The sequence below is a fragment of the Mustela nivalis genome, assembly GCF_964662115.1.
Source record: "Mustela nivalis genome assembly, chromosome: 7".
Taxonomy (NCBI): Eukaryota; Metazoa; Chordata; class Mammalia; order Carnivora; family Mustelidae; genus Mustela; species Mustela nivalis.
The window spans coordinates 58668322-58694068 of record NC_139026.1 but is presented as its reverse complement, the minus strand read 5'-3'; the positions used below and the strand labels follow the sequence as shown (position 1 = coordinate 58694068).

Below are 25747 nucleotides of genomic sequence, written 5' to 3'. Positions count from 1 at the left end.
CTTTGTACCTAATTAGTGTCCTTGGAATTAAATGAACAGCTCTGTATACACCTCTAGCTCCTGCAGCCATGTTTGTGCATTGAATAATTGATTCTACTCTGCTAATCAGATAGGGACATAATGAGCCAGTTTAATTAAATGGGGATCTAACCTGGTGAACACTGGGAAAATATTTGCTCATTTACTTAGTAAAAGGCCACAGTTGCTTTTCATTGGATAGAAGGGAAGGTTATGGAAAGTAAAGTAGGCTCTCGAAGCAGAAACAGTTCAGTGGTTGTCTACCACTAGCAAAGGGGTTTAGTTAGTTTGGGCGTGGGGGTGGGTGTGGGAAGACTTTAATCAAAAGGCCAGAAGACGCTGAAATTGCTGACGGGTTTCCCCATCCTCTCCCAAAGGTGTCAGCATCACTGCTCTGCTATGCTCTAAGAGGCAGGTTTCCTGGTCGTACAAGGTCTTTAGTGATTTGCAGAAAGAATATCAACCCACTTCACTGCCCGTTGGTGCCTGTGTAACTCCAGAAAGGTAAGATACAGTTGTAGTTTTCCTGCTCGGCAAGTGATGAGACTTACTTGTTTGTTCTCCAGTGATCAGATGGACTTATGTGGAGTTCATAACCAAATGACTTGTGTAACCTTATTACTGTGCTGTGAAGAGAGGGGGAAAGAGTTCACCAAGGCATGGGAGGAGTTATACAAACTTAAAGTGCTCTGTGTGAATTTTAACAAGGTAACTTAGGACTTCAGGGATGATAGCTGATCATTTTCAAACTTCATCCTGGAGAAATACTTGTGCTTAAACACAGGTAAAATCTTGGAAAGGCAAGATGGTTCTGGTCTTTAAATGTAAAAGATTACCCACATTTTCAGTGACAGCTTAAATGAAACGCACCACATTCAATATAATCTACAAAACCTAGCTCTCGTTAGCTATGGATGCGTGTATCTCCTGTAATTCTAATTGCACATCAGACTAACTTTTCCTGCAGGAATCAAGTATTGCAAGGCCAATACAGAAACAACATGGTGCTCATCTGCTCGGGTGTACTAGGATGAAATAGCATATTGACCCTGAATCTATACTCTGAGTAAAAGCAATTGTCATTCTGCCACTGTAACACCTTGTTGCCAGTGGCGATGTAATTAAAGCTGTGAGGACTCATTTTCCATTCTTATCTCTTAAGTTCCTCTGAATCAGAGACTGTTTGTCTGTGGTAACTGAGAAAACCTACTACAAGGCTACATGTTTATGTATGAATTTCAGTCGCTTTTCCTTTGGAGGGGGCTGAAGTTATGTACATAATTACAATATTCACCCAAATAACGTGCATAGACAAATGTCGGTATGCATGTGCATACACACATAGGCATGTAGATACTGTGTGTCCATTTATATACATGCACCCAGCCACACACACACACACACACACACACACGCACTCACACACAGAGTCTAAATTTTACTCACCCCCTTTTCTCCTCTATTAAAATTCCAAATGGCTAAGAGGATTTTCTCAATTTAGTCATACTTTTAATCTTCACTGAAATGAGTGATGACTTCTTATAATAAAAAGTTGACAGGCTTACATTGCGCACCGGTGGATTAGTTTCCCTTGGTGATGAGGTTTTCTTTTGTGCGCCGTGTGTCTGTTTGATGGAGGTTTAACAGAAAGCATTTTGGCAGAAATTGGATGCAGCAGGGATCATCTGGAGATGGCTGCTGTTCGATATTAACTGCACACAGTAACTTTTTTTTCCCTCTTCCTTTCCTTTTTTTATTTATTTTTTTTATTCTTCAGCCAGGTGACAGAGAGAGCCAAAACATTTTTTTCCTCTAGAAAATAAATACTTTTTTTTTTTCCTTTTTGGGAATATAGTGCGTGCCTATTCTGCAAATGCCTCAAAATATTTAATATGGTTAGGCCATTGTTTTATGTAAGCATGAGAAAAGCTTTCTCTGCAAGGAGGTATCAACACACAAATATCTGAAAGGTGTATTTCTAATATCCAAATGCCTTTGATCTTCCAGAAATCAGCATATAAACAGGAGTTGGTTAAAGATCAGGATTTGATGTTTTACAGCAGATACACACTTGAAACTTACCTAAATTCAAAGAAAGAGTCTCCTGGGCCGTCATTTGCATTATTTCCTCCCCATTCTCACCCCCTTCTTGTAATTCCATTTTATTACTCATTGGAAGCATCAGAAGTCTCCTAATGGAGACCTGCCAGATGTCGAATGTAGTGGAACATGCTCCAAGCATATGTATATATTTATATTTGTGACTATATGCACACAGAGAAAATAAATAACTGAAAGGATCCATCTCATTCCACAGGAAAGCTCTGACCAGGTGGGTGGGAGCTACTAACATTCACTAGCCCCTAAGCACTATAGCCAGTGATTCGATGCACATCAGTCTGTTTTTGATGTGAATACACAAAACCTGAAAGCCCCCAGTGCGAGGTACAAATAACTATTTCTCTTTAATAAAGGAACGTGTGTGTGTGTGTGTGTGTGTGTATGTGCGCACGCGCAAAAACATTTAATACAGTAATACTGCCATTCCATCCGAGAAAAAAAATTATTACAAATGAACAATCTTTATTTGAAAATTTTGAGACCTTAATTATTGCTCAAATTTTCCAGGAATAAAGAAAGCCTGCAAGTCTGTTCACAGTGTGAAGTTTTTAGATCCCAGCAAAATGCTTATGATAGAGATAGGACAAGCCTAATCTGTACTTACCTCTGCTTCAGACAGCAGCGGTGACAATCCTGCCTGGCTTGTCAAGTTTCAAGAACTTGCAATCCTTAATTTAAACACTTGAGAGATCTATGGAGCCTGTCAGTCTGGTTAATTAAGCTCTGTCTTCTTTTACCCCTCCTCCCCACCAAAACAAAATCGGGCTTTTTTTTTTTTTTTAAAGGCCACTTAAGACTTTATCTACTGATTAAGCAAACAGGTTCTAGCCTAAGTAGAATGATCTTAGAAGGCTTAAACAGAATAGTTTTTGCTATTAAAGGGAACATACTTTAAAAGCTTCACTTGGACGTGTCATATATGGGTCAGCTTTGGCTTGCTCAGCTTTCCTCTTTCTGAACTAATTGAAGAAAACATTGGATAATCCAGAGCAAGATAGAATACAAAAATTGTATGTGTGTGTTTCTGTATATGAATATATGTCGGCACTTAATTTTAGCATGAATATTTGACATAGGAATATATGATGCTTCTAAGTGGTAGTATCAATTCTTTCTCAACCACAGAATTGGAGAATTTGGAATGAAAACCTATATACCCTTGGGAAAAACTGAGTTAGAAGATGAGAAATCTCAGGTATCCTAATGGAAGTCTGTAAATGTTTAAAATATACGTGAAAGTTTATATTCACTAATATAGCACAGAAAAGAAAACACACCAAGCAAAGGGCCTACCAATTGCCAAATACCCATTTATGTTTCTTAAATTAATGTTAATGAGTACTGTTTAATCAATTTCAATTTACTTTCCTTTGATGACCAACTCATTTTAAGTTCTATTCTATCTCTATTTCAACAATATACTCAAAGTTTTAATTTTGTTGTGGGTAACATAACAGCAGATGTTTTCACCATTTTTGTACCCACCAATATTTAAAGTTTCTAATTTTAGAATTGGAAGACACTCCTTCCTGTATCCTAGTATAGTCCTAGAGATAGAGTGGCTTTACTCCCTATGTCAGATTTCTCTTCTCTCTCCCTCCTCTAGAACACAAAGTGATTGTCCTGGTTGAGTTATTTCAGGCTTAAACACAGTCCATCAACTGTCTTAGACATCTCAGTTTCCCCACCTAAATCATATGGGACTATATGCCTGTCCTCTCCCATGGTTTCCTTTATCCCAAGTCTCTACTTTCTAAAAGTCTTATCTCTTTGGCTCTTTGCTATATTGGTTTTATAATGATTCCAGTCCTTCCTCATTTTCTATTCACCATCACCATTTTTTTTTAAAGATTTTATTTATTTATTTGACCAAGATTGATCACAAGTAGGCAGAGAGGCAGGCAGAGGGAGAGTGGGAAGCAGGCTCCCCACTGAGCAGAGAGCCCAATGCAGGACTCGATCCCAGGACCCTGGGATCCTGACCTGAGCCGAAGGCAGAGGCTTTAACCCACGAGCCACCCAGTGCCCCGGAATTGAAGTTCTTAAGGATGAAGAATTATAAAGAAAAGTAAGTCTTATATGCTAAACTTTCTAGCAAGGTAGACACATGTGCTTTGAGAGGGAATGCTGAGCATATAACTCCAGTGATTCAAAAATAACTAAGAAGAATATATTTCCTAATTTAAAATCTGAATTGTAGCAACAGATTTCAAGAGAAGCAAAAATAAAGTTTATTGACTAGGATTTTTACAACAGATATCCACCTGAAGATGGTCTAATCTTTCCTTTCCACCCCCTCAGCCACCTCAAGATGGCTGAGAAGACAACTAGGATTTACTGAACAACAATAGAATGTTTAGAATTTTCACACAGGTATATTTATAATCGTTTGAAACATGCCTATGGGTAGTTGATGCAACTCAGGTCCTGATACTACTCTTATACCTCCTTCAATGTGTGCAAAGTTATTCTCATACTCACCTCACTTTTTAACCTGCTTTCACTGACAACAAGCATTTATAGTTACTTATTCTTTAGTTGACAGACATTAATGTGAGGTATCAGTCAATCTTCAACTAGCAGGGATTCTACCAAATGCTACAAGAGCATAATTTGGTAATTTTTGAGGCTGAGTACCCCACACCTGAGATTGGTCCAGACAAATCGGAGTCAAGATACAACCACAGTGACCTCCTTTCTGTGCATTTAAAAAATAAATAGACTTCATTATTCCTCATGTTAAGTTTAGAGAGCGAGAGAGAAACAAAGACAGAGACAGAGTAAGAAGTATATTAGTAGTACTTAAATTTGCAAGTTTACATTATGATCATTTCAAGGGTATTATATTGTCCTAACGATCCAAGACAGCACAGCAACTAGAATTCCAGTTATCCCAATAACGAGTTTCATGAAGTGGGATAAAAAAGTAAATATTGCATGTTCATTGTCTTTTATTATTTAAACGGTGAAGTAAATCATTTTGCAAATACCCTATCTGCCATGTTTTGTTATGGCTAACATTCAGATTGCCTTGAATTTGTGAATCAGCCTTAACTTTAACAAATTTCCAGAAGCAATATTTTCATCACTTTTTGAAGCCAATTGTAAACTTACTCATGAATTGAATTGCATATGATAAGTAACCAGCATTGATGTTAAATATCTGGTCACACACCCAAGATATTTTTTCATTTCACTAGTCATTTTTTTTAATCCATTTTCTTTCACTATTCACTATTTGTTCTTGAGAGTTATAAATATTAAGTTATTTATTCTATAACCTTATACAACATTCATTATCTTCTCACCAATTTTATAAATTATTATTTTTTCTTCTTTCTAGTAATGTGCCTTTCCAACTAGCACTTTAAATAACTCATTCCTTTTTCACATATCCATTATAATACACCTCAAAGCTAAGCACAGGTAAAACAAACAAATTCCTTAAAAATCATTCTACAACCTATGGTAAAATAACCATGCATGACTACTCACCATATTTACTGTTGAATAGTTATGTTTTCTCTAAGTCATAGCTTTGTTCAATTTGTTTTTTTTTTTTTTACTTAAAAAATTTTAAATGGTGGTATTGTTAAAATGGTGGTATTGTTAAGTATTTTTGCCTGCAATATTGAAAAAGCCAAATAAGAAAGGCTTTAGTGATAATGATGTTTATCTCACATTGCAAGAAATATAGAAGAATATGTTGAGCTTGGGGTGACTGGGTGTCTCAGTTAGTCAAACATCTGCCTTAGGATCAGGTCCTCATCCAGGGAACCTGGGATGGAGCCCCACATTGGCCTCCTGCTCAATGGGAAGTGGGCTCCCTGCTCAAGGAGAGCCTGCTTCTTCCTCAGCCTATAGCTCCCCATGCTTCTACTCCCTCTATCAAATAAATAAATAAACTCTTAAAAAAAAAAAGGATAAGTTGAAGTGCAACTGCTCAATGATGCCATCAGTTACCGAGGATCTCCATTTCTTTGTGTTCTACTATCCTTAGCATTTCGATCTTTTATCCACATCTTACTGCTTAGCCTCATATTAAAAAGACAGTTGCTTCAGCTCCATTCAACAGGTCCAGATAAAGGCGGAAAGAAAGAAAGAGAGTATGAGACAATAAGATCTGTCCCTTTTATTAGGAAACAAACAAACAAACATATCTCTGTTTATGCCTCATTGTCTTAAAATGTGTAGCATGGTTACTACTACTTGTAAGGTAGGCTGAGAAAAGATTGACTGACTGTCCTTACCTCTATATAGACAAAATAGATGGAAAGTGAAGTTGCCTTAGCTATCAAAAGATCCTTCCACAATAGTACTTAAAGAAATGTTATAATCAAACTCTCAGAGAGAAATACTGCAAAATTTAAGTGACTTCATAGACTTTATTATAGAATTTAGCAATGTATCACATCTTTACTTATCACTCTGTAACTGATGATTCTGCAGTGGCAAAGGAATGTTACATTGAAATTTTTCTTGTCTATGTATACTACATTAATGTACTTAGTTCAAAATTTTAAGGGTGCAGATACATGAGGCCAAAATGGGGAGGTAATGGGGGAAGGGGAAGAGGAAGGAATACCATGGAATAGCTACCAAAGTAACAGACAATACTAAAATTACCTGAGTATTAAATGTATGCAAAGATAGAAGAACTTTTAATCTAAGGACTTCATAAAAATTAGTGAAGGGACTCCTCGGTGGCTCAGTTGGTTGAGCATCAGATTCTTGATTTCGGCTCAAGTCATGATCTCAGGGTTGTGAGATCCAGCCCCTTTTGGGCTCCTCCACGCTCAGTGGGGAGGCTGCTTCTCTCCCTCTCTGCCCCTCCCCACCAATCGCCTCTATCACATGTATGTACTGTCTCTCTCAAATAAATAAATAAATCTAAAAAAATTAGTTAATATAGTAGCTTTTAAAAATATATTGGTAATCAGTGATGCAACCCAACTACATTTAAGGGTAAATGTTTTGAAGGTTGTAATTGCGACCTAAATTTTGATGAGGATAAACTCAAAACCTGTGCCTCACTAGACTTTTAGCATCATATCTGTTAAGATGATAGCTCAATAATCTCCATCATTCAAACTAGCTTATTAAGGGCAACTTTGTTATTGAATAATCTAGTAAATCACTTTATTTGTATTCAGTGCCTTTTAGGTCATTGTTATGTAATTTTTATTGATATTGAGATTTTTTTTTTCACTTGCACTTGCTTGACATAAACCCAGAACCCAGGAGAACCAGTGAAATGAGCATTGGTATGAAAATAACATTATGCAAACATGATAGCAGCTCAGAAGAAACTTTCTATGAATGGAATTGGGGAATTGTTGTTACTTGCAGGATCTAATCAATTCCAAAATCAGAATTGCTAGATTGCTTGGCTTAACTCTGGCATGATACCTAGACCATGATGAAAATTTCTGGATAATAGATAGGAAGAAGTTACTATAGGCATGTGCAGTGCATGCTTACAACCTCTTTTACTTAATTTTATTACTTGAATTTTCAAATAACCAATTACCAATCATATGTCCACTTCTAAAATGCTAAAAGATCTGTAGATGCAACCTCCTACGTTATTATATCAAACTAAATGTGAACCTAGCTGCATTGGATGACTTCTCATCAAACTGACACATTTCATCAACAGGGTGCAGGTAAAGTAGAAAATTCACTGGAGTTTTCAGTATTTGTTAGGGTACCATATACCACATTAAACTCCAGTGAAATAAAATTCTTTCTACATTTCTAACACATCTTGCCTCCTTTGCTGCATTTAACCAATCAGTAAAAGCAAAATATTCTTTAATATTTTTCCTGGACAGATGACTTATGATAGTTTTATGTATATAAGAGTGCTCAGGTTTCCCTACATAAAAATTACATTTTGATTTTTATTGTTAACCATACTCCTTCTCCACTCAAATTGGGAGACACCCTTTGCATACATCTTCAAAGAACTCCAAGAGGGAAAAAAAAAAAAAAAAAAAAAAGCATGAGTTTGGAAGAACCTATAAGGGCAATGGATTTCAAAGTACACTACGAAAACTTTGGTATACTCAGAAGATAAACAAAAGATGTACATTTGAAATAGGAAGAAAGAGAATAGAAATGAGGTGAATAGTTCCCAAGGTGAGAGCAACAAATGATTGGAAGCCACCTGGACAGTAATTAAAGTCATAGCAGATGCTAATATAGAACACCAGAAAAAGATGCCAAAATTTCTTGAAGGGAAGAGTTAATACTAATAATGGACTAGTAATAACTCTTCCATTTAGAAGACCTATTAGAAGTAAGTGAACAGTGAGAACAGTAAAGAGATAGATTTATATATCTGGAAAGCCCTATATGCTGAACTTCTCTGTGGATATAATAATGCTCTATGTGCAATCCTATATTTTTCCTCCACTTCCACGCATAAACATTTTCTGTTTCCATGTGAATTAAAAAAAAAAAAATCTGAACCCTGTTTCATTGACCTGACATTTAGACCAAGAAAAGTAACATGAGTAAAGAATCTTAAATTTTAGGTATATTGTTGGCTGTATACTTTATAGAAAATTGGGAAATGTAACTACACAGAGAGTTACAGTAAAGGAAAAAAAAAGAAGAAAATTGGATATAAGTGTGGAAATAAAATGTTTTTCCCAATACCTGGTACATTAATAATGTAAACACTAAGATAAAGAGTACAGTGAAAATTGCTGGTGATTCCCTATATAAACTCTCCTTGGATTCCTCTGATGAGTTGGAAAGGCAAGGTCTCTTAAGGAAGAACTTCACAAATAAGTGTACAAAATTGTGACTTTCCAATTATCTAAAAAACACAATAAAAGAGTGAGCAATAAATCAAACTGATCTCAGTAATAATTTTTAACAAGTCAACTAAGATGTAATTGACATACAATAAACTATCTAGTTAAAGTGTTTAATTTTGTAAGTTTTGACACTTGTGCATACCTGGAAAACCATCATCAGAATAAAAAAAAAATCTATCATTCCTCATGCCCCTTTATAACCACTCCCTCCCAATCTTTCTCATCCCCAGGCAACCATGTGTATGTTTTCTGCCATGAAAGGTTAGTTTTGATCTTGATTTTTTTTATAAATGACATCATACAACAGATACCAGTTTTTGTTTGGCTTTTTTCACTCAATGTAACTGTTTTGAGATTTATCCAGGTTGCATATGTTCATTTCTTTTTATTGTTGAATAAATTTCATTGAATGGATATATCACAAGTTGTTTGCCCATCTACCTCTTGATGGTACATTTCACTTGTTTCCCAGTTTGATTCTGTATACACAAAGGTACAAGTATTTCATTGGATGTAGGTTTTGTTTCTCTTGGGCAAATACATAAGAGTGAAATTGACTGAATCATATGGGTTATATATTAAACTTTTAGCAAAGTGTCAAACTGATTTCCACAGTTATTGTACCAATTTATATTCCTACCAGTACCAGTACGGTTGCTTCATAACCTCACCAACACTTAGTATGGTCAATCTTTTTAATGTTAGCTATTTTAATGCCTATAAATAATAAGCAGAGAGCCTGATGCAGGGCTCAATCCCAGGACCCCGAGATCATGACCTGAGCTGAAGGCAGAGGCTTAACCCACTGAGCTACCCAGGCGCCCCTCCATTTTTCTAATAAGTAATGATATTGAGCATCATTTCTTTTTTTTTTTTTTTAAGATTTTATTTATTTACTTGAGAGAGAAACAGTGAGAGAGAGCATGAATGAGAAGAAGGTCAGAGAGAGAAGCAGACTCCCCATGGAGCTGGGAGTCTGATGCGGGACTCGACCCCGGGACTCCAGGATCATGACCTGAGCCGAAGGCAGTCGTCCAACCAACTGAGCCACCCAGGCGTCCCTTGAGCATCATTTCTTATGCTTGTTTATTATCTATATATCTCCTTTGGTAAGGTTACCATCTGATCTTCTGTCTAAATTTTGGGGTTGTTCATATTTTTACTCTTGGCTTATAAGAGTTCTGTCTATAGTCTAGTCACAAATTCTTTATCAGATAGACATTTTCCAAATACTTTCTGCTAGTCCTATCTTAACCTTATTCTTTTTCATTCTCTTAACAATGTCTTTAAAAGAGCAGATTTTTTTGTGTGATAAAGTCCAATTTATCATTATTTTCCCTCAGTGAGTTGTTTTTGTTGTCATATTTAAGATCTATTTGCCTAATCCAAAATCAAATATTTTTCTCCTATTTACCTCTAGTATTTTTACCATTTTAGGTCTACAATTAATTTTGAGTTAGTTTTTATATCTGGTACTAGGTATGGATTGCAGTTCATGTTTTTACATATGAATACTCCTTGTTTTAACACAATTTGTTTGTAAAGGTTATACTTTTTCTGTTAAATTGCCTTTCCATCTTTGTGAAAATGAGTTCTTATGTGTGTGTCTCCTAATAAATTCCCTATTCTGTTTCATTGATCTATTTTCCTACACTATATCACTATAACACTCTCTCCATTATGGTAACTTCATAAAAAGCCTTGAAATCAAGTAGTATTAGTCTTCCAAATTTCATTTTCTTTTTCAAAATTGTTTTGGCTATTTTAAATTCTTTGCATTTCCATTTAAACTTTAAAATTGGCTTGTCAACTTCCATAAAAACATTTGGTGGGATTTTGATTTGGTGTTGAATCAACAGGTCAGTTCAGACCAAACTGACATATAGCAATAATGTGTCTCCTGACCCATGACTGTAATAAATAATAATGACTGTTCTAGTTATTTAGGAGTTCCTTAATTTCTTTCAGCACTGTTTTATAGTTTTCAGTTTTTAGGTCTTGCACACATTTTGTCAACTTTATTCCTAAGTATTTCATTTTTTTTCCTATTAAAAATTATAATTTTGGGGGGACGCCTGGGTGGCTCTTCAGCTCAGGTCATGATCCTGTGGTCCTGGGATAGAGTCCCACGTTGGGCTCCTTCCTCAACTGGGAGACTGTTTCTCCCTCTGCCTGCTGCTCCCTCCTTCTTGTGTGTTCTCTCTCACTCTCTTTCTCGCTCTCACTCTCTCTCAGGCAAATAAATAAGTAAAATCTTTAAAAGAAATGGTAATTCTAAATTTCATTTTTGATTGTTGCTGGTATAAAATACTATTGACTTCTGTATGTCAATCTCAGGTCCTACAACCTTGCTAAACTACCTTAATAGCTCTATTAACATTTTGATAGATTTCATCAGATTTTTGTTTTTTATTTTTATTTTTTTAAAGATTTTATTCATTTGACAGAGGCAAGAGACAGTGAGAGAGGGAATACAAGCAGGGAAAGCAGGAGAGGAAGAAGCAGGCTTCTCACAGAGCAAGGAGTACGAAGTGGGACTCAATCCCAGGATCCTGGGATCATGACCTTAATCAAAGGCAGATGTTTAATGACTGAGCCACCTAGGCTTCTAAAACTGAACATGAGGGGCACCTGAGTGAATTTTCTTTGTAGTAAAATTTTAAGATATAATTTCAAATATCTAATAGATGTATGGCTATTTTATTTACTTTTTTCTAGAGTGAGATTCAAACGTATTGTTCAAGGAATTGTTCATTTTATCTGTGCTGTCCAATTTTTTTTTGTCAGAAAGATGTTTGGGACACCTGAGTGGCTCAGTGGGTTGGGCCTCTGCCTTCGGCTCAGGTCTTGGGCCTCTGTCTTCGGCTCAGGTCGTGGTCTCAGAGTCCTGGGATCAAGCCCTGCCATGGGGCTCTCCACTCCCCAGGGAGCCTGCTTCCCCCACTCTCTGCTTGCTTGTGATCTCTCTCTCTTTCTCTGTCAGAGAGATAAATAAAATCTTAAAAAAAAAAAAAAAAGAAAGAAAGAGAGATGTTCAAAATATTCTCTTATTATCCTTACAGTTTATGTATAATCTGCATTGATGTCATATCTCTCATCCCCAATATTAGTTTCTTTTTATTTATGATTAGTCTGGTTATAGGTTTATTAATTTAATTGAGTTTTCCCAAAACACCAACGTTGGTTTATTTTTCTCTACTGTTTTTCTGTTTTCTATCTCATTGTCTTCCACATTTCCCTTGCTTACTTTGGGTTTCATTTGTACTTTTTTTTAGTTTCTTATGACAAAAATGAGATCTTTGAATTGAGATTTCTCCAATGTAGGCATTCCCTGCTGTAAATTTTCCTCTACTACTACCTTAAAGGAATCGTATACATTTTGATTAAGTGGTGTTTTCATTCCATTTCAATTGAAATACTTTTTAATTTTCTCTTGATGTCTTCTCAGTTATTTTTTAAAAAGTAAGTTGTATATGGCTTTTTAGAAAATTCTCTTTTTAAGAGCTTTAAGAAGTCAGAAGGAACTTTTATATATTTATCCATGTAGTTACTGTTTGGGTTCTCTTCCTTCATTTGTGTAGATCCATATTTCTGTTATGCTTTATCTTCTTTCTCTTGAAACAACTTTGAAAATTCTCTTTCTGCTATTCTTATATCTACAAAAGTCTTTATTTTGTCTTTATTTTTAAAATATGTGTTGTTGGGTCTAGAATTCTAGGTTGACAAGGTTTGGACCCTTGTTCGTTTGTTTTTAAACGTTTTTGTTTTTGATACTTTAAAGGTAAACTTGTGTATTTCAAACATGGTTTTCCACTCTTCTTTGCATTGTTTTTGATGAGTAACTTGTCTTGAACTTTGCTTTTCATATATAAGATAGTCTTTTCCTCTGTATTCTTTTTTTAAAATTTATTTATTTTTTAATAAACATATAATGTATTTTTATCCCCAGGGGTACAGGTCTTTGAATCACCAGGTTTACACACTTCACAGCACTCACCATAGCACATACACTCATACCCTCCCCAATGTCCATAATCCCACCTCCCTCTCCCAACCCCCTCCCCCCTAGCAACACTCAGTTTGTTTTGTGAGATTAAGAGTCACTTATACTGGGTATTTACCCTAAAGATACAAACGTAGTGATCCGAAGGGGCACGTGCACCCGAATGTTTATAGCAACAATGTCTACAATAGCCAAAATATGGAAAGAACCAAGATGTCCATCAACAGATGAATGGATAAAGAAGATGTGGTATATATACACAATGGAATACTATGCAGCCATGAAAAGAAATGAAATCTTGCCATTTGTGAAGACATGAATGGAACTAGAGGGTATCATGCTTAGTGAAATAAGTCAATTGGAGAAAGACAACTATTATATGATCTCCCTGCTATGAGGAAGTGGAGATGCAACATGGGGGGTTAAGAGGGTAGGAGAAGAAAAAATGAAACAAGATGCGATTGGGAGGGAGACAAATAGTCTGTATTCTTTTACTAGTATCGTGTATTCTATTACTAGTTTTGAGGCATTTGATTTTGATTTTTTTGTGCTTATTTTGTAGTTCTTGTTCACTGAGGTTCTTGTATCTGTGGCTTTACCATTTTACTCAAATTTGGAAAATTATTATTAATTATTCAGGTCTTTTTCTCTTTTCTTCTTAGATCTCAATTACATACACAATAGGCTATTTGAAGTTGTCACTCAGCTCATTTATTATATATTTTAAATTATAGTTTCTCTTTTGTTTTATTATAGAAAGTTTCTATTGCTATGTCTTCTTTTTTTCCTGCAATTTTCAATCTGCTGTTAACTCCATTTTGTTTATCATCTTAAGTAGGAGTTACTATTCCTTCAAACCTTCAAATCCTTTCAGGAGTTTCTTTCCTTGGCCACCTCCATGTTGTTTCAAATTGAAATTTTTTTTTTTTTTTTTTTTTTTTTAAATAGAGGGAGCACGCACAAGTGAGGGAAGGGGCAGTGGGGAGAGGAAGAGAGAGAATCTCAAGCAGATTCTATGTTGAGCATGTAGACTGACAAGAGGCTGGATCCCATGTCCCTCAGATCATGACTTAAGCCAAAATTAAGAGTCTTAGGCTTAGCAGGCTGAGCCACACAGGTGCCCCTTAAAATGAAATTTTAGAGTGCATCTATCATGTCCAAAATTATTCAGAGGTAATTTTCTATGTTAACAAGTGAGAAAAAGAGTCTCTAGAGTTTCTAACCTATTTACCAGCCTGTCCCCTAACATCTGTGAAACCCATATACTGTTTATCTAAAGAATAAAAGTTTTATATAAAGCTAGCAAACTCCTCTCTCTCTTTCAAATAAATAAATAAAACCTTTTTTCAAATAAATAAATAAAATTGAGTGGGGGGGAGGTCCTGGGTGGCTTAATCAGTTAAACATCTACCTCAGGGTCCTGGGATCCAGTCCTGTGTCCCGCTCCCTGCTCCACAGGAAGTTTGCTTCTCCCTCTGCCCCTCCTCCATTCGTTCTCTCAATCTCTTCTCTCTCTTTCAAATAGGTAGAAAAAAATCTTCTAAAAAATAAATAAAAATAAACCTAGCAAACTCCTAAATACACATAAATACCCTGTGTTGTATCCATCTACTTTGACAAATATACCCACATGAAAATCTGAAAGCCCAAGTTTCAAATGTAGAGTTTTCAGGGTTCTCAGAATTCATTACAGACACAGGATGCCTGAGTGAGGATTAATTTCATTCTCAAACACAAGCTTTCAATATTATTTTTGCTTTAAAACATCTGAGAAATTTCATTCTTCCTCTCCTGTCTCTGGGGCCAGGTATATTTTCTCACTTTTAGGAGGTATTTAGGTTGAAACAACAATCATATAGAAAAATGAATTAATTCCTACAATTTTGGACACCCATGTGGAGATTCAATTATGTCAAAACCTTTTCCCATCTGTACCTTTGCTGATGGGTACTAAGCACTGAGGGAAATTCTGCTTCCAGCCAGTGTCTTGATTCTTCATAGGTATTATGGGAGGGTTTCTCTTCCAGCTCTAAAATTCTAAGAATCTGTGACATAGTGACAATGGGTCCAACATTTTGCAATAGAGGTTTTACTGTCTATAGATACAATCTTAGCTTCCATGGTAAAAATTGGTCATTTTTCTAAATTGTTTATCAATTCAACTGTCATACTTAGATGGCACTAAAGACTACAGTCTTAAATATAAATAACTTATGTTTTAAAGAGTAGTAAATTTGGGGAATTTTTACCTCTAATGAGTATAATTTAAAAGTTTTACCTAGTTGACACATGGTCCTTTAGAGGTCCCCAACTGCCACCGAATGCACTGAATGCAAGAGTGAGAGTGACGCTCCCTAAAGAAAGCAAAATGGAAACTTCCAGGATGAAGGGAGGCAAATTGTATTATTTGTTCAGTTTTATTCCAAACCTAACTTCTCACTGTAACAGGTTTTAGAGATTTGTCTTGGTGACTTATATTAAGAACCTTGTCGCTGCTGCTGTTGTTTTCTCTGAATGTCAAAGCATCATTTTCCTGTTCCTTAAACAAGTGTGCATTAGTCACATTAGATAACCTGCTCAGGGTAGCAAGTACAATCTTTTTTTTCCGTTTCCTTAATTAGTGAGAAGTCTTGCTTCATAAACATTAGGTTCCCTCTCCTCTAGTCCTCAGAATGTTGTCTAATGGTAAAGCATTTTAATCTTTTGTATTTAAGTAATTTGTGGATTTTAAGATTAGCCTTCTAGCCTTTTTATTTACATTGCTGAACTCAGTTTGTATTGCTAGGCAGATTTTCTAATGTTTCATTTTTCCATCTTTCTTAAAAATAACAACAGTGCTCTATAAAACAGCTAATGTTCTCACTGGGCAAATGGAAAGAATCCCACATCACCCCAAAACACATTCTTCCCAGTAGAAAGTATATAAATAACTCTAAGCAATGTTACACCTTTTCCCTATGAGTGATTTTCTTTAAATGTATTCTACCTCTTTCATATAGCCACCTGCCATTTTTGCTTTATTGCAGCCAGAATGTTTAAAGGCATTGCTTTTAAATACTTTGAAAGTTTTCCATTGATAAGAAAAGGTAGTAAAAGCACTTTTAAGTGAACAGTAACACACACATCACAAATCAGGCATTTTGATACCATCTAGGTTCACACCATGTGGTATAAGAAACTCTAGTGATTGTGGTTTAGCTGGGATTCTAGGCTGTGTAGAAGGGATAGGGAGGATTCAAGGTTGTCATAGTTATTGACTAGGTTATGGGTTGTGTTGAATATGTATGTGGAATGTGTGAGTGTTTCTGGGTGTGTGTGTGTGTGTGTGTGTGTGTGTAGTGAGGCATGAGGATGATTTAAATACAAACTAAATATAGCTCTGTCTCAGCAAAAGACTGAAGAAATAAACTGAGAAAAAATTGTAAATGTTTGTTAATTAAAAAATATTTCTCCTTTTATAGGGATGACATTTATTAGCTACTTACTTATGGTATTTTATGAAATGAATTATTTTATCTTTCAAAGGGAGAATATTTTATGGTCTCCATTCTGTTTTACCTGATCTAAAAGACTGCAGAAATAGACACCAGCAAGATCTGAATGTAGGCACAGACAAGCAGCAAAGATTACTGTCTGAAGATCGAACAGGAGAGAACTGGATTTGAAATCAAAGACTTGCCATTGATCAAGTCTTTATTAGTCTAGGACAAGGGTTTACACACATCTTCTCATTTTTCCTGTGGGTCTGAGTATAGCATGAGCTAAAATGAAATGATGCCAGATTTGGAGGGCAGAGGAGGGGACCAGCCATATCTCTGCAGAGAGTTAACTCTGCCTCTGGCCACTTCTGCTCTGTTCTTTCTCTAAATGGAAGAAAAGAGACTCTAGCCATTCTTGCTATGAGTTTGAAGACTTTGGGGTAAAGTTTCATTTGATTTTGATAGCCCCAAACAGTACAGATGTACTTTATAGAAATACCCTCCAACAGGAAAAGAGGTCAGGAAATACTTGTGGATTTAGTGGCATTGATTGCGTCAACTTCCAATGTAAAGGCAAGTTGTTTTTTTGGTTTTGTTTTGTTTTGTTTTTCCTCTGCTTTTTTTCTGTTCTTTTTTTCTTCACAGTAGAATCTTAGTAGATAGAGGTTTGGGTACATTTGGAGAAGAAAATAAAAATTCATTAAAATTATGCAATATATGGTAAAGGACAGTAGGACAAAATGTATATTATACAAGGAGTTAAATAAGCACAACTTGGAATGATACGCCTTGGCTCCCAAATTATAAACATATTCCTTCTGATTTTCCTAAAATGTTTTCTGGATGATTATTCAATTTCCAGCAATTATACATCTCTATAATCAAGATTATGTTGATCAAGAGGATGATGCAAAGGAGGTGGGTTATTCATTAAAGAATGTAATTTGGAGGAAATTCAAAATCCCCAAAACAAAACAGGTGATATACACATCAAGTGCTTTGCTCTTGCATATACACAGTGAGCTAACAGGAAAAATAATGTCATAAGTAGTCCAAGCACACTAATATGGAAAGATTGAGATATATTTTATCTATGGAGAAGGGACATTAATCTTTATCTAAAAAATGTTGTGTTGGCAAGTTTATATTTTTCCCTAGAATATTTAGAGGAAAAGAGAAGTATCAACCACATTCTTTAAACACAGCCATAGGCCAGCTCTGCAAATGAGCAGTTCCAATGTGAAAACACTTTCAAAGTTCTAAATGAGTTGTCCCTGCGGTAATAAAGAGGGGACATTTTACAGTATGACAGTATGTAAGACAGCATTGTCAGCTGTAGTTTATTTAAAGCACGAGGCCTGTAACAGGAAAATAATGACTTTAATAAAATTTACTATTGACTTTGTAGGCTAAAATCTTTCTGTCATCAGGAATACAGAAAAACAACCTGTCTGAAAACCCTTCAGTTAAATATATTCCTTTAATATTTCAAAGCAACTTGATTTTTTTTTTAATATATATGCTACTTCAAAAGACACTATACTAGGGTGGAAATTAGTATTTTTAATAGAAAGTTGGTATTGCTTACATAAGGAAAAAATCAGTAATGACCTATGACACCATCAACTGAAAGCAACATTTGAGGAAACTGCAAAAGCAGTTAATGCAATTCCTTGAAATGCTATATAAAGCTGTGTCACAAATGAATGATTTATAAATTACCCAATGTCCTTCTCATCTGAAGGATATCTTTTAATCATGTGGCATACTCTATCAGTAAGAACGCCAAAGAACTTGCTGGGTATACATGAAAATCTACAGCATGTTAACGAGGTTGGGGTCATTTCTGAGAATTGGGGAAAGTGGGAAAAACACATGGCCTGATTTTACTCTACAGCCAATTTGATTAAATGCAGTATAGATTGCTTGTAGTGTGTAAGAGGGGTCATGCCCATTATATGAAAAGCTGAAGAAATTCCATTCCTTTAATGTTTTACATAGTTAAAATAAACTGTGGTAAAAAGTTTCCCAACAGTGTATGACAGCTCAATTTAGAGGTGAAGCCTTTTAATAAAACCTCATGAAATGAATACTTTGGTTTATGCACTCTGTTTGTGTTTCCCACTGGAGTGCTTAGCATTATGAAGCTGTGGTTACTTGCTTTACTACTGCAGAATAACATCATGAAAGGAGAGACCAAAGCTTTGTATCAGAAAATATCCAGAGTGAGTAGAAATGCTGATGGAGAAACCTTAATTTAGAGCTAAACTGCTTTCCTATTTGCCTTTAACATGCTATTGTAAAGTATATTGGCTTGAATTACAGGATATTATTTAAACAAAGGGAAAAAATCCACAGGGGTTTTTACACATTAACCTATAGCTTATTTAAAGGGAAATTATGAACCTCAGGATTATATACTAGTAATTTTTTTCTGAGCTTTAATAAGAACTTGAAACCAAAGCATGCTTTTCTGAATTAAGTATATATGTCGGTGTTATTTGGAAGAGGGAAAAGGCAATGGAAAGAATAAAAGACAGTTCATTTGTATAAAGATGCTGGCACCAACACTCCATGTGGATACAGAATTCTACTTCAATACCATCTAGGATCTCAAAAATAATTCTTAGGGGACCTAGTCTGGTGCCTTAAGCCAATTAAATGTTCGCCATATTCGCTTTAGCAGACATAATTCTTTTCGAGAATAGTTTTATTTCTGATCATCTTTCTTTCTAGCCTGGCTCTCTGATTCACTCTAGAACTGTCCCTAATGTGAGGGAGAAGGTCAGGAAGCTGGTCTGTTGTTCCCCTGACCATTCCGATCCTTACCTCTTCCAGAATTCCTGAACATTTGGCCTGACTGCAGCTACTAATAGATTTCATTAGATATTTTGTGACATATGTGAATGTAAGAGGCATTTTGAACATGGCATACAAATATATGTAAACTATGTGGATGCTTATACAATTTTGAATTATCAGTCCTCCCGGGGAAATGCAGTCACCTTACAGAATGCATCAATTGATTCTGACAATATATGTTGCAACTGGTAAGGTACCATGTTCTGAGATACATGACTTCTGTTCTCTGCTTGCTTAGTAACTTCCCAATTATACCATGTGGGAGGTGGTATTCATGATTTGCTTTTCTGACGGTCTTTAATGACTTGAGAATATAAGTTAGTAATCATATTACTAAATGAGGAAAACAGTAGTGTTTTCCTTAGCTGCTCTGGAAATGGCACATAGACTGATTCTTCACTATGCCAACTTACCCACGGTAATTGGCATACTTCAGTGGCATACGAGGTGGGTGTTTGGGTCCTAAATAGAATTGACATTATGATATAAGAAAGTTGTCTGATGGAAATACAAGTGTGAATGTGTTGCTTTTCAAGGGTTTTTAGGTCTTAGTTCTCTGGAATGCAAAAAGAGTATATTGAAAGCTTAAAGAAATGTCCTCAATTAGTCTCAGATTTATTTCTTGGTTCCCAGATTTCCACTTCAAGTTAAATAACATAATGATTCTGCTCCCCAATTAATCTCTAATTTGATCTACTCTTCTCTATTTAAGTATAATTCTAGACAACAACAAAAGAATTTCATAAATCAATTACATTAATAAAGTCGAAGAGAAGGCTTTGATTTGTTCGTTCTTCCAACAGATATTTATTGTATTCTATTTCCCAGGCACAGGTTGGAGCGCTGGCCAAAATAAAGCCTTGGCCCCAGAGGAGCTTATTTTCTATTGAAGAGACAGGCAATAAACAGATAAATAAGTTAATACATGTTTCCAGGTGGTAAAAATGCTATGAAAAGAAAGTAAAGCAGGATAAGGAAAATGGGGCCTCAGGGATTAGGGGAAGGAGAGCAAAGGTTGAAATTTTAAAAAGCTGAGAACGTTAGGGACTGGTGCTTATACCCTTTACATGGGTCAATAGGATGGGAGGGAAGGAGGTGGGCACAAAGCCACCCTCTGATCCCATAGATACTTCGCTGGGTCAAAAACAGGCTAAGAGGTCCATCTGCAGATCATTTCAGTAACCCCATCTTGTAGTAAAATCCCAAGCCAACCACAAAATTTGTCTATGTAAAAACAGGTTTCTTTTAAAATTAACTTTCAGGCCAAACCAGTTCATTTGTTCCCAGGGTAATCATTAATCATGTGAAGTGGTGGGGTTGGGAAGGGCATTGGCATAGCAAAAGAATAAAGTTTTTAAATATATATTATAGTTGTAGAGATAAACAGCCCTGGCACAATGCTCAAATGTTATTGTAATAGATTTTGTTAAAAAGAATACATTGCTAACCATATTACCATTCTGTAAGATTTACATATACAAGCAACTTGAAACCCAGATGCTGTGTAGTGAATTAAAGGCAGGAAAATGGACTGGCAGAAGGAAGACCCGTGTTTAAGTCACAGTTCTGATTGGGGAAATGTGTTTTGTTTCCTCATGTCCACCCTCCAAATGACTACCTTGTGGAAGAAGTCTTTAGAGACGCTGGGCCAAAGGGAAAACAAGCATAGATTTGTACTTTATATGTGTGTCACATGTTTACTTAGAATTTAAAATTTGAGGTGATGAATATGATTTAGGAGCTTGAACTGTTTCGAGGGGGGAAATGTGTTCAATATAGCTCAAAAAGTGTTTTAAAAAAATACTAGAGAGGCTCTGGAGAGACTAAGGAATTTGCTATTCTCAAAAAACATCTGAGCAATGACTATGAATCAGTCACTACTCGATGTTGAGACAAAAGCAAAGCTTCGCTGTGGCACCTCCCAGTATTGGGACAGCAAAATCATGACTTTAAAAGGAAAAGAATTTACTGGATAACTTTTGTAATTATCAGAAAAAAACAGTTATTTCTACAATAAAAAATAGGTTATTTCTATCTCACACATTTTCTTATCACTTATTATAATGCAGATTTACCTCTTCTGGACTATCTACTTTAACAGAGCTCATATTTTTAATGCAGCTTAATATGCTCTGATATTTGTTTCATAAATAAACAAAGTAAACAGTCAAGAAATATACAACTCAAACCTAAACTGCTTTTATAACAACATTAACAATAGCTGATATCTATTGGTAATTGTTAAGTAGATTTTTAAAAATCTGCATTGCCTGTTAAAAATATAGCAACATAAAGTGCCATTATCTCCATTTTCCAAATGAAGTGATGAGAGAATCAAAAGGTTAAGTATTTTGTACTAGTTCACACAACTAGTAAAAAGAAAAAAAAAAGTCACTGATTTTGAACTGGAACTATGAGTACTTTAACTTGAAATCATATTGTTTAATCAAGGACTGTGCTATGGCTGGTCATATAAATTGTTAAGTTAGTATTAACATTTCCAACTTGGAATTTCTTACATTCATTGGTAGTGAAGTTGGATTTTTTAAATGAACAAATATTCCATTAATCCATTTTTTTTATTTCTTTTTTTTTTCATTTCTTTTCATTTCACATCTTTATTGAACCACAATTTTATTAGTATAGCAATTTAGGGGTCAGTTAATCTGTGTAAAAATGGTAATCATATTTTATTCTAAATGTAAATACCCCAACTAGAAGGTATACCTACATGATTTATTACAAAGCTATTTTTCTTAAAAAAAAAAAAAAAAAAAACAGATGGTGGTGCGGTACCTATCACTAGGGGACATTTTGGAAATTCTCAAGTGTGATCTTGTCACTAGGATGTTATGGAGGGGTAGTACTGACATTGAATAAGTGGGGAGCAGGATTCAGCAATGCAGTGAGTAGGACAGTGCCACACAATGACGTGAATTCCTTTATGTTTTTCTCAAATTTTGAATATACCATAGAAGTCCATATAGGGAAAATATTATTTGTAATTATCTGAGTCTAGAATTTGTCCTCGTTTGACATGTGCACAGTTTTTACATAGACTGGATTTTTCAGAAGTGTAACTGTCATGTACATCTATGAAAGACTCGACTTTATTTAGCTTGAAATTTTATTAAAGCCATTCACTATATTTGAAAATGATGTCACCTACAACAATGAAATTCACGGCCCCTGAGCACCAGTCTACATTTACATCATTCTTCCTCTGCAGCTGTTTTATAGAAACGCAAAATAAAAAATAATTGAGGCTCCTACATGATGTTATAAGAAAAATTATTGAGTAATGCATTAATAAAGGTATATTTATAGCTCATATTCACAATTACATTAATTCACTGTACAATGATAAGAAATACCGTGAAGATGATGTAGCAGATTTATCTACTTACTCTTGTATGGCCTGAGGTCTTCCACTCTTATCCACGCTCATTCTGATACTGCCCATAGAGGTCTACCAGATAACTATGGCTTCTTCCTATATTATTCTTTGTTAATTTCAATTCACCCTCTGTCTTCCGTCACCTGTCAAAGGCTAAAATTCCCAAGGTCAATTTAGGTACTGTGGTCTGACTGTCTGTCTTGTCATGTACTGGGAATTCAAGGTAAATGGTAGGCTTCGTGTGATTCTTTAACATTAGCCCATCTGTTTTTAACATAGAAAATTATTTGCAAGAATACCATACTTATAAATCTTCTCCCTTCTCTTTAAATTTTGGAGGGATCCTGGTTCTGCATAAATTAAGGTAATTTCCTACTTTCTATTATCATATACAAATAAACCTCAGTTGTTAATAATTAACATTTTTTTTAGATTCTAATGTCCACATAGATGTCCTGGTTCTTTATCTTCACATGCTTTTTGCTCAGAATGACATTTTAAAATATTTGTTATTAAAAGGAGATACTGAGGATACCTGGGTGGCCCAGTCGGTTCAGCGTCTGCCTTCAGTTCAGGTCATAATCCCAGGGTCCTGAGATCAAGTCCCTCAACAGGCTCCTTGCTCAGTGGGGAGCCTGCTTCTCCCTCTGCCTATAGCTCTTCCCTATTGTGTGCTCTCTCTCTCTCTCTCTTTTTCTAACTGATAAATAAATAAATACATCATACATACCTACATACATACTTTTAAATAATGAATAAAATTAAAAGAGATATTGGGTTAAGTAGAATAGAGCCACTGGGCGAGGCTCAAAAGCAGAAGAAAACAGGTAGTTAATATTTCAAGCTTTTATTATAAGAAAGTTTTGTTGGATTTCCGTTTTTAACTACTAATGTGGCTAAAATACAGAATGATGTGGAGAAAAATAAATGTACACAATTGGTGCTAAATAAATGCTTTTGTAATGGCCACAGCTGATAGTCAATTATACAGAAGATGGTGCGTTATTCCATTTATGAGGTGTTCAGTTTTGCATCGCTTACCTAGTCCAGGCAGTAATTGTAAGCTTCTACATCATCTGTGTCAACAGATACATCACCAGTGGCATTAACAGGGATTCAGGTCTGGTTTTCACATTTTCCTATGATAGACATACATAGGGAAACAATAATCCTCTTTAAAAATCAGATACTTTAGATATAAAATAGAGAAGTATGTCATATTAATTTTCAAATTTAGACTATCTCGATTAAAACAGATGTAACTTTAAAAATGGAAACATGTGAATATAGCAAGCAATTTTGCAACTGATAGCTGAGAATGCACTAATCTATTTAAATATATTTTCCTTTTATCAATCTATGGGATTCTGGAACCTAGTTATCACTTCAAACCGATAAAATTTGGATGGCACTATTTGAGCAGTCTCAAATCTTTGACCCTGCCTTGGCATGCAGTTGCAGGATAAAGTTAGCTTTCCTTTCCTTAAATGAACAGGAGCAGACTTTTTTCAATCCCTGCTCATTACCCCTCGAATCATTTTGAGCCAATTCATAGCCACTGCTTTGCTGTATATCACTCTAAATCATGGGTATAAAAAATAGTTTGGAGGGAAAAAATTTAAACGGTAGCAAAATGTCAGTTTCAAGGGGTGTTAAAAGGAAATTTAATCAACTTTCAACACATTGAACACCACCTTGGCATTAGACATCATAGATTTCCTTCTTACCTCCAACTTCTGAGGCTTATTATTAAATACTTTCACAGCAGCAAGATCACAAAAACATTAGACTGCTTGCTTACAGGTATATCCGACTTAGTAAACTTAAAGGGACACGACCAAGGCTGGTAAAGCTGAAATTAGACCTATCGGCTTTATTCTGAAGCTTGGGCGTGCAAGGTACGCTATCTGATTCACTTTGCCTGCCAGCTTTGTTCTCTTGAGCCAGCAGGAGGGATTGACACTTAGGAGAATCTTTCTCTTTTAACCTGCGTGCTGCTTCTGACAGCTAAGCTGGGCAAGTGGAGCCTGGCAGACATCTAGGACCCTAGGTCTGTTGTTATGGGGAGCTGTTCAGAAATGGGCATTTTAGCCATACACTCTCTTGACAATTAGCTCAAAATCAGGAGGACTGCTTAAACTGCATGTAGGACTGGCTGCATAATTTGTGGGGCCCAGTGCATGATGAAAATCCAGGCCCCTTGTTCAAAAATGATTAAGAACTGCAGGATTGTAATAGCCTTTAATGAAGCGAAAGGCCTTCTAAAATAAATATCATCTGCGTCTTTGTGACTACATAGGTTGTTCACCCTTGAAGAGTTCTATGATAATACAGTGGCTCCTTGGCCAACACACATATACAAATTCGCAGCAGAAATTATATTAATGTGGTTATACGAATAGTCTGACAAATAAATATATATAAATCAATGAATTGAAATATATAAATCATTAAATCCATATAAATTATTCATTTCTTCCTTATGTACAAGTAAAAGGAAAGAATAAAGTATCTAGGAAAATAGAGATATTTCTTTTAATTTTAAGATAGCCCATACGGAGACAGTTTCATATTTAACTCATATCAAGTTCTATGTTAGCCTATCAAGCATCATTTCTCCAAAAAATCCTAAATAATTGAATGTTAATTCCTTTAGTATTCAATGTTCTGAAATTTTAGAATACATGATTAAAAGTCTTTATACTATTTTGGTGTGAATATTTGTAAAAAGTAAAATTTTCCCTTTTGTGCAGTATTTTAAAATTTTGTCTTAACCAAAGAAAGAGCTGAGAGATTTCTAAAGAATATGAAAAATTGTTGGGAGAAGGGGGTGGGGTTGTGGACATTGGGGAGGGTATGTGCCATGGTGAGTGCTGTGAAGTGTGTAAACCTGGCGATTCACAGACCTGTACCCCTGGGGATAAAAATACATTATATGTTTATAAAAAACTAAAAATTAAAAAATTTTAAAAATTAAAAAAAAGAATATGAAAAATTGTTAAATTTTATTGTTTGGGTTTTAAAGAACTGAACACTGGTT

At 35.3% G+C, this 25747-nt stretch overlaps 1 long non-coding RNA gene across 4 annotated transcripts in view; it reads right to left on the bottom strand.

The window, feature by feature from the left end:
* LOC309869421 overlaps window positions 1-14994 on the bottom strand; it is a 31726-nt gene extending 16732 nt beyond the window's left edge. For 3 of the 4 annotated variants that reach the window (XR_014314175.1, XR_014314176.1, XR_014314177.1), the window contains exons 1-2: window positions 14905-14994; window positions 487-644 (exon numbers count right to left, since the gene is read on the bottom strand). This is a non-coding gene — a long non-coding RNA (uncharacterized lncRNA). The remainder of the gene's footprint in view (window positions 1-486; window positions 645-14904) is intronic. The other variant, XR_014314178.1, reaches the window with a different exon arrangement.
* Window positions 14995-25747: the final 10753 nt, after the last annotated feature.